This window comes from Sorghum bicolor, chromosome 3 (assembly GCF_000003195.3).
Source record: "Sorghum bicolor cultivar BTx623 chromosome 3, Sorghum_bicolor_NCBIv3, whole genome shotgun sequence".
Taxonomy (NCBI): domain Eukaryota; kingdom Viridiplantae; phylum Streptophyta; class Magnoliopsida; order Poales; family Poaceae; genus Sorghum; species Sorghum bicolor.
In genome coordinates this window covers 26097148-26108179 of record NC_012872.2, presented here as the reverse complement: position 1 = coordinate 26108179, position 11032 = coordinate 26097148, and positions in this window count along the sequence as shown.

Genomic DNA, 11032 nt, shown 5'->3' with positions numbered 1-11032 from the left:
CACACATGCAAAATGTTATGAGTCAATTTTAGTGTGCATAAAAATCTTTAGTGAGCACTTCTATACCAAGTTTAAGGTACTCACCGAAAACCTCCCAAACCAATTGTATTAAAATATGATTGAATTCTTTAGTCATACTTGTGTGGTCCACAAGGGCCGGGTCGAGGATGCTTGTATGGCGAAAACCTCTCTCCTTTAGGTTGTTGAACTTGATAAGCTCTTCCAGTGTTAATATGAGTTCATTCTTCAGGCTCCATTGCTCTTGGAGGAGGTTCATAGAGCACCACTTGATGGTGACTCTCCCCTTCCTCCATCCTCTCATGGCTTCTCTCATTAGAGTGGTGAGAGCTTTAAGAACAGCTCTCACCCCCTTTGGACTTCTAAATTTGGGAGAGGAATGCTTTCTCCATTCCATAGACAACCAAACTGTTTCCTACTTCTCCTCCTATGCAAGACTATTTTTTTGGTTTTTTTTCTTAAGGACAACTATTCTAATCTTGAGAAATAACTTGCAACTAAGAAGAGACAAGAGGGATTGTGAGCTCTAGATAATTTTGTTGGTTTTGGGTGTGGAATTGAGCTCACAATGCATTGGTATTTATAGGGGAAGAAGGGGAACACCCCAATGTGGGGGTCGGTCGACCTCCCCATAAGCACTATGTTTCAAAATTTTGAATCATGGCAGGGAATCTTGCAACATATATGAACTCTTTTCTAGAGATTAGCCAATGTAGGGGTCGGCTGACCACTACCCTAAGCACTTTAGCACTATAAATGATGTGGCATTAAGTGTCTACTAAAGTAAAGCCTAGGCATGGACAAGAAGTAAAGTTCTTTTATAAGATTCCCTTGCCTAGTGCTATGTGAAATAGAAAAGATGATCTGCAAAAGTGGAGATATGCTTAAAGTGGTTGTCAGGGATCATGACTGCACTAGAGCATGTCTAGGAGACTACTTTGCAGGTTTAAATTGGTACATAGGTCCCAAATGGACCATTTCTTTTCAGATTTTTGCTTGTGTGTCATGCATGGGGTTCTAAAGCAAAGCAAATGGGAGATAGCAGACTGCCAAAAGGGAAGTCTTGGGGTCGACCGACCCCAACTTGAAAGCTCTAGGAGCATCCAAGTGCTGACCTCAACACATTGCATCAAGCCAAAGTGAAAGACTACAAGTGGGCCCAATGGTGGGGTCGGCCGACCCCACCTCTAGGTGATCCACATGTCCAAACTATATAGCAAGTTGGTCTCAAGATTTTATTTATTTTTCCTAAGCATTTTGTCAAAGGGAAATATGCAAAACTAAACTAAGCATGCAATTGGAAGGGAAATGCAAGAATTGAAATGCAATGAGTAAACATGGGATAAGTACTGATTTACCTTATCAGCAAGGGCTCCATGTTTTAGGTCTGTAGAGCAGGACCTCTCCATCTTGTTTATTGCTTGGGTGCTTCAGATGGCCCTCGAGATATGGACCAAGATTGCACCTCCTCTTGCCATAGTTGCCAACCTTTGCTTTGAGGTTCTTGGAGGCATGGTATGGTTCTCCTTTAAGCACAATGGCCTCCATGGTGACCTGTGGTTTCGCAGCCCTCATGATTGAAGGGGGCCTCACTAATAGAATTGATGACATTTGTGCTAGTGGGGACCACAACAGGCTACTCAAGGTAACTCTGTCGGCATATAGGGGGCTAGAAGGTGTTGAGTTTGAGACAAGGAGGATTGGGATGGAGAACAAGAAGAGGGAAGGCCAAGGAAAGCTATTGCCAAAGATTACAAACTTGTTTTCACAAGATTGCAACTAGGAATAGTTTCTAAGTGCTGGCATGAAACTTTGGGTCAGATTTGGGTTTGCCAACTATGGGTCGCCCGACCCCACCTCGGTGGAACCAAAAGTTCACACTTCTCCCTCAACTCTCCTTTTCGTAGGACCACTTTCAAGATACTTGCATCCTATCAAGTAGGGGTCACCCGACCCTTAGTTGTGGGTACAGAGCAAGCAATCTATGACACGTTTTAGGTGATTAGAAGTGGTCTGGCCAAGTTTGAGCCACAGTGGGTACTAAGTCTAGGTCGCCCGACCCTAGTTTGGAAATTCTAGAGAGAACAGGTTGTGGGTTTGTACTTCCCCACATGTCATAGATGGTTTGGCCAAACATAGGCTTGGTTAGCTACTAAGATGGGGTCGCCCGACCCCATAATGGAGGCTCCCCAAGACCAATTTTGTCTTAAGGACTAACATAAGTGTATTCATGCCATCATAAAAGCCAATCCACACAAAACATATAAAAGAAGTTAAGACATGTAGATTTCAGTCTTGTTGAATCTTTAGCAAGGATGAGTTCTAGCATGTCAACTTCTTCTATCAAGGATCAAACTCCTAGAAAACTATTAAGAAGGTGGCCACTTACCTTGAAGATGATGAGTCATAGCATTGGCCCTTCTTAGTTGCATCGAAATTCTCTTTGGCCAAGAAACTTGTCTTTGACCATGAGGATCTCAAGTTGTCTCCATGAATGATCTCATGACTTACCCATAGAGATATCGATGTTCTTGCCACAGGGGTTAGTCCAAAAGTGCAACCAAGTTCCGTGCAAGTATGTTTGGTTCAATAATCAAACTTAACACCATGTCTTGTTTGATTAAGGTAGTCTATTTAACCTAAGCACCATGCTTAATTTAAAAAAACTATGGAGGTACTCACTCGAGCGATTCGTATAACCAAACCAAAGCTTACTGTCGACGAAAGCTAGTAGGCAGTCTACCTTGGGGTATACCCACGGTAGTAGTTTATCGGCAGATAGGTGCGCGAGCTACGAACTTGATGGTGACACAAGACACATACAAGGATTTTATCTATGTTCAGCCGGCGTGTGGGCATAATACCTACGTCCTGCGTCTGATTGTATTGTTGTGTGTCGAACTGAATTGAGTTGTTGTTGTCTAAGGGGGTTCCCTTGCCTCTCTTTATATCGTCTAGAGGGTAGGATTACAGATCTGGAAACTAATCCTAGTCGGTTACAATTGCCATAAATAACATGATATTAATTCCTATTCTAACCGACTAGAATTCTACTTGATCTCCATGTCTTGTTTCCTTGTGCGAAACCCCGAGTAGTTGGATCAAGCCTTGAACTGTCTCGTAATGGGCCAAAGCTCTTGGCCCAAGTCTAGCGTAAGGGTATAGGGGTTTATACCCCCACAGCTAGTACCCGAGCTCCATGTATTATGATGTAACACGCCGTCTTGAGCTTCTTCAGCATGAAAGTCGCCCAAACATTTGCAACGGTCCTTTAACCAACTCAAAAGACAGTTGATCAACATCAGCATCAAAGAAGCAGTTTGTTCGAAGAATGCATGGTGCTCTTAATCAAAAAAGATTTCTTTCTTGGTGAAGTGTGCCCACTTTACTTTTTGTAAAAAGTAAACACTCACAAAAAGCAAGCATATTCATCGCAAGGTAAAGTGTGCCCACTTAGTCCCCGAGCCTGGTAGTAGGTGACGTAGGCACGTGGTGCCAGGGTCTAAAGAGAAAAACCACATAGAAAATCTGATACTGAAAATGCATCGTCAGATGCATCGTACCGATGTAGTCCCTGAGCTTACTGGAAGGTGAAATATGAGCCTTGTAGCAAGGTCTGAAAAAATAATACTATCCCTCAAATGTGTACAGAGATCGATTCAAACATATTCCATGATGAGCGTGAGCCGCTGCCTTGTGTGCAAACGAATCTACTAGTCCCCAAGCATACTCTACTTGGTGATCGGCGCAGTCCTCATATTTCATTTGGGCAGGCTGGTCGACCAGTCCCCAAGGATACCATGCTCGTTGGTCGATGCAGTACTCATTTTTCATATGAACGGGCTGGTCGACCAGTCCCTGAGCATACCATGCTCGGTAGTCGGTGCGGTCCCTAGATCGGGCTAGTCGACCAGTCCCCGAGCATACCATGCTCGGTGGTCGGTGCAGTCCCCAGTTTTCAAACAAGCGGGCTGGTCGACCAATCCCCGAGCATATCATGCTCGGTGGTCAGTACAGTCCCTAGCTTCTTAGATGAATCCAAACAGACTTCATATCATCAATAAATAAATTTCTCTTCAAAAATTGATGACATGACAAGGCGTCCCGATGTCTCGTCAGTGCGGCGCATGAAAAGGGTGCACTCTTACAACACGGCCGCCCATCACGCATACCAAGAAGGAAAAGAACATTAATATTAAAATAGGCCGCCGAATTTACTGCAACAGATGAGGAAAACCAAAACGCCACTGCCTTCGCAAAGACCGCACATTTCCCCAAAAAATAGGAAGTGGAGGAGATGGTGCCGCTGCTGTTGATGCAAAACTGATCTACAAACACAAAGGGCTAATACCCGATTCAAACGTTAAGGCGTGCCAGCCGATTTGACCTTACAATCGACAAAGGTGGTAACTTGACCACTTTAGTCCCGACAACAGCGATGCGCCCGGATGTCACCGCCAAGAGGTGATCACGCGGAACTTGAGAACGCACCGAGTTTGACTCGACGAATTCCTAAGAACTCGTAATAAAAGGAAAATATGACGAAGTCGTCCAAAAAGTAGATGCTGGAATATGAGTAAAAGCTTGTGTTTGATTGATTGATTCATCGTCGTTACATTGCCCTAGGGTCTACATTTATACCCTGTCCGAAGAACTATAACCAGACACGACTAGGACTCGAATTCCAAACCAAACAGAACCCGTACATAAAACGAATTCTAATAATTAAGAAAAACATAAAACTATCCCCCCGTAACCGACCGGGGCACCGCCGCAGATCAATCGGCAACCTCCACTCTTTTCTTCCGAGCCGTCGGCAGACCCTCTGTTGTGGCCATCGGCAAACATTGATACTGGTCATCGGCACTAACACATCACTATCCCTCAACTTTATCACATTTAGTTGTTTCCTCATCGGCAACTACCTTCATCGGCAACTTCCCTTTAGACTAGCTACTGTTGCTCCATCTGCCAATTTATACCTTACTAATCCCAGGCACGCGTCCAAAGATACATGTCCAAAAACAGTGTCAACACATGCCCCCCCAATTTCGGAGTATAAAATCATTAATGCTCCAAAATTCTCTGCAGTAATGATGCCCTTCCGCAATTAATTCTCCCAATTTGGTAATCGGCCGCTAAATCCGAACAACCTTGACCCGATTCTCCTATAAATTTCTCAAAATCCTCAACCTCCCGAACCGAATCTCTCCACTTTATGCGCCCATCGGCAATATTACCGTTAGAAGAAACTGCCGATGGACCGACCAGGAGATCTTGTACAGTGAAATATCTTCAAAATTATGACTGCTTGCTATCAAATCACCTACACAATCCCTGGATTATCGTGCGAACAGTTACCATATCCAGCTGAACACCCTCAGATTTCACGGATTCGGCAAAGAGATAAGTCAGATTTGCCCCTGCCCGTTTTGTCCTATAAATATTTCCTTCTCCAGTACTCATTCTCCATCTTGTCATTCTATAGCCCCAAATCCACTTCCTGGCAGCGGCATTGCCTGAGGACTCCAAGAACTTTAGCAAGAACCTCCTCCAACAACTCTCGAGGTCTTCGATTTCTCCTTCGCTCAAGAAGGAATGGCCATCAACTTCATCATCCCCGAGGTCAATTCATCATTTTTTTTCTTCCCGTACTTTCGCTGTACTCCTGTTCATCTATGATTCCTTTTACTGAATACCCCCTTTTCTTTTTGCTCTCCCTTTTATCCTCAAAAATCTCTAGGATTTGGCCGATAAGATCGTAATCCCTACCGATCAACCTCACCTCCAATGTCTTGGACCACTATGAAATCCAGATCCCACCGATCTGATAAATGCAGAAAAAAACAGAATCCCCTTTAGGGCCGAAAACCTCTCACTAGATCTATGGAAAGATGCCTTCCGTTCCTGGCCCAGTCCTACCAAGGGATGGAAGGATTGGTTTTTGAGAGTCAGCCATTCAAATGAAGTTCAATGGGGTGAACGGAAATTAGACCAGTGTATCCGATTATCCATTGCCAATATGGAGAGAAATGAGTCACTGTTGATTGCTGCTTCGTACTTTTGGTCAGACACGCTTAATGCTTTTGTGTTTGGCCATGGACCTGCTTCTCCTACACTTGCCGATGTACTCATGCTCACCGGCTTAGATATATCCACTGCCGATAACAGCCATCTATTTGACACCAAACCCAGTTCTAAGGTAGAAACTCGCTCTATCGACGGTTTGTCTGGATACATTCAGAAGTACCGAAGAACAGGACCTGTAAGTGTAAAGGAACAGACCACTTTCCTCAATATGTGGCTGGATAAGTTTGTATTCTGTGGCCGATCGGCAGGAACAACCTCTGTCTACCTATCGGCAGCAGAAAGATTAGCCAATGGTGGCCGATTCCCTCTTGGCCGATACCTGCTTGGCTCTGCTTATCACCTTCTCCACCAGGTAGCCAAGAAACTTCTGCTCGGTCAACCCATCGGTAACTTAGGGGGTCCTTGGTGGTTTATCAACATGTGGCTTAGTCTCCACATGCATAAGCGCCTTGAATTCGATCTCTTTGCACAGCGCTTCCCCAGGGACATAGCCGAGGATTATGAACTAGAAGAACAAGAATCGGCAACTCGCTCCCCTCTGAACTTTGGCGAAGCTGCCATAGTCTTACCTGGCACTGGCGGTAATGAAGACCAGGTTAGCTGATTCTTTCAGACTCTCTATGAAGGTCTGACTAGGGAACAGAGGGCATGGATGCCTTGTGAAGATCCAGGCACTAGATTTCCCCTGACTTTCTACCCCTTCAATGATGCTCTCAACAAGGACCGTGACGTGATGATGGCAATTATCACCCCAAGGGCTATACCAGTGAACTTCTTTGGTAGTGGGAAAGCTTCCAATCTGACCTATGAGTTTTATAACCCATCGGCACTAGCTCGCCAACTAGCTTTCGGCCAACTACCGATTGCACTTTGCTACGCCGATGTGGTAAAGCTGAGGGAGACCATCACCAACAACCTTGAATGGATCAGGATAGCTCAACTTCTGCCAAACGTCGATACAGATGTCAATCTATCGGCTTGGATTTCTGCTCTCTTCATTACTCAGGCACACAAACAGTGGTGGGAAGAGTGCAAAGAGCATATGTTCTGCAGATCGGCCCTCACATATCGTGGCATGATCGACCCCAAATAAAAGGTCCCCGAAAATACTGTAAGTATTTTAACCGATGTTTCAATCCTTTCACTTTCATTTTCTATCGTCAACTCACTTTCTTTGTCTTATTCAGGTCGATGAGACGCCACCATCAGTTAGCAGAAGTGGTAGGCTGATCGAACTCCTTCCATCAGGCCTGATCTCTTTGATCGGCAACAACGCTCCATCCTTGGCTGCTTTAATGCACCGGGGTGTGCGTCTCAAGAAAATCACCACCAAGCGAACGAAAACATCCCTGTCGGTAGCTGCCATTGCTTTGGCACAAGCCTTCAAGGTAAACTCTCGAATTCTTCAACTTATACCGATTCCATTCTTATACTTACACAATTTTTAGGACACATCGGCTAGCATGGGAACTTCATCGGTAACTTTTATTATTTTAATCAAAACCCCATCAATACCCTGTTACACTTGTACTCATAAATTTTTCATTGTTGTATCAGCATACCGGCACATCGGCAAAGACCAGAAGTACAACTGCCGATGTCCCCCAGTCCAGCCAGCCAAAGAGAAAGGGCCCTAAGGGTATTAAGTCCCAAGCGAAGCGTCAGAGAACAACAACGCCTCCTCCTCCTCCAAGGTCACCGATCCCAGTAGAATCATCCCCCTCTTCTCCAGAAGCTCAGATACAGCAAGCGCCATCTCCCCCTCAGTCGCAAGAAGAACCCCAGCCAGAAGAACTTCAGCCAGAAGGACCTCAGCCAGAAGAAATATCGGCTGATATACCCGAGCAGACCATCGCTCCAACAAGCTTAATCATAGCATCGGTAGTTTCCTCAATTCAGACAAGTACTGCACCCCCTCAAGGTAACATATTCTCTATGAAACTATTGTCGATGGACCTATTTTTCCACTTTATAATTATCTCTGTCAATCTTTCAGCTGACACAGTCCCATCGGCAGCTCCAGCCGATCAACCGGTGGTACCACTGGCATCAACTAGCCAGAGGCGAGAGATAGCCCTGAAACAAGTAAGTTATTTGATTACCATTCTTTATTTTACTAATATTTCATCATCAAATAACTCATCTCCTTTTTCTTTCAGGAGCAAGACTCTCCCGACAGCTTGTTCTCGTTTGCTATCGAAATTTCTGAGGATGAAGGAGAGGAAGCAAGCTCTTCCCAAGCAGTTGGAATTTCATCGGCAGAGCTTAGTGCAAAGCTGGAAGATCTGTCAGCCATCTTCCATTAAGATACAGCCCAACTGGTTGATGATTCTGATTCAGCCAAGGCTCTATTCAAAACTCTCAGAGGCTAGATCCCTGCCGATGCCGAGGAGATCCTCTACAAGGCCGTGCACTTAGAGAGTCGACAGCTTCAGTATCAAAAGGCCACTCAATGTCTTGCCGATAGGGACACTTATGCTCAGCTTTCAGAGGAGGTGATGAAAGTAAAGCATCTTGCCGATGAGAAGCATAAGAGCATTGACATTCTGAACTCATCAGGAGACGTGCTGAAAAAAAATTTCTGACCTATCGGCGAAAAGAGAAGCCCTATTGGAAGAACTTAAACAAGTGGAAGAAGCTCTGTCCCAAGCTCAACAGGAAGAAAGCCAGCTGCCTGAAGCGATCAAGACTCTCGAACAGGAGCGAAACATCCAAGCCCGCAAGGCATTGCAGATGAAGAAAAAGCTGAAACCGGTGGAAGGCTGTGCCGATGAAGACATCAGAGAGATAGAAGAAGCTGACCAAATTCGTCTGCGTGCTATATCGGCCATCCAAGCCTTACTGAATGTATGAACTCTTCATCGGCGGTATATTTTGCCTTCTCTTTAAAACACTTATAATCATTTTGGTCTAGCCGATAGGACTGTTATCGGCACATTTAAAACATTGAGTCCGGTCCCACATACACTTTGATCCAGCCGATAGGAATGTTATCTGCATTTAAACTTTCATGCATCAATCCATATGCTAGGATAATATTTCTTCAAGTACTTGCCATTCAATGCCCTGGGAAATTCAACTCCTTCGAGAGTTTCTAAAATATAGGCATTGCTAGGAGCAGATCGATTTATCCGATAGGGACCCTCCTAATTGGGAGACCACTTCCCAAATTTTGAACTTTTAGTCCCGATCGGTAAGATTAGTTTCCATACTAAGTCTCCACCGGCAAACTCCTTAGTCTTTACTTTCTTATCATACCATCTGGCAACTCTCTTCTTATTTTCTTCTATACTCATCAAAGCCTTCAGCCGATGCCCTGCTAAATCATCCAACTCGTCTTTCATCAAAGTAGCATAGTCATCGGCAGTGAACTGATCTTGAGAAGATAATCGCCTAGATCCGGTTTTAATCTCCCATGGCAACACAACATCGTGTCCATATACCAACTGATAAGGCGAAACTTTGGTCGACCCATGACAAGCCATCCGATATGACCATAAAGCTTCATTCAACATTGTATGCCACCTCCTAGGATTTTCTTCAATCTTCCGTTTAATAAGTTTGATGATTCCTTTGTTAGATGCCTCGGTCTGCCCATTAGCTTGAGCATAATATGGAGAAGAATTCAACACTTTAATTCCCATACCGATTGCAAATTCATCAAACTCGCCCGATGTGAACATAGTACCCTGATCGGTAGTAATCGTTTGAGGAATACCAAATCGGTAAATAATATGCTCCTTTACAAAATCAATCATATTGGCCGATGTGACTTTCTTCAAAGGAATAGCTTCAACCCACTTGGTGAAATAGTCAGTAGCAACCAAGATGAACTTGTGCCCTTTGCTAGAAGGTGGATAAATCTGGCCGATCAAATCAATAGCCCATCCCAAGAACGGCCAAGGTTTAATAATGGGATTCATGGCTGATGCGGGCGCCCTTTGAATATTACCAAATTTCTAACATCCTTGACACCCTTTGAAATACTTAAAACAATCCTCAAGTACAGTTGGCCAATAATAACCAATTCTCCTGATGATCCATTTCATTTTAAAAGCCGATTGATGTGCTCCACACACTCCTTCATGGGTTTCTCCCATCAAACTTTTAGCTTCATCCTCACCTAAGCACTTGAGAAGAACTCCATCGATCGTTCGATAATAGAATTCATCTTCGAGGAGCACATACTTGGTAGCTTGAAACCGAACATGCCTTTCAACCTTCTTAGATGGATTCCTTAAATAATCAATGATTTCTTTTCTCAAATCATCGGCATTGATTGCTGATAACATGTTCAGTATGGGTTGATATCCTGAGGCATGCTGAGCCAACCGATTAGCCTCCTCATTATGTAATCGAGGAACATGCTCTAATCGGAAATCCTTGAATTCCTTTAATAGTCGCATACACCTTTCATAATAGGCTATCAAAACCTCACTTCGGTATTCATAGCTCCAAGCCAATTGATTTATAACCAGCATAGAATCCCCGAAGACTTCAACAGCATCAACATGAACTTCCCTTAACAATTCCAACCCCTTGATCAAAGCTTGATACTCGGCTTGATTATTCGTTGACGTGGCAACAATCGGCAAAGAGAACTCATACTTCCTTCCCTAAGGGGAAATTAACACTATCCCGATTCCTGCCCCCCGGTCACACATGGATCCATCAAAGAAGAGCGTCCAAGGCACAATTTCCAAAGTTTCCACTCCGCCGTGATGTTGAGTCACAAAATCGGCCATAATCTGCCCTTTAACCGCTTTAGCCAATTCGTAACGTAAATCAAATTCCGACAGCGCCAAAATCCACTTACCGATTCTACCACTCATAATCGGCATAGATAGCATATATCGGACCACATCATCTTTGCATATAACAGTGCATTCGGCCGATAGCAAATAGTGCCTCAACTTAGTGCAAG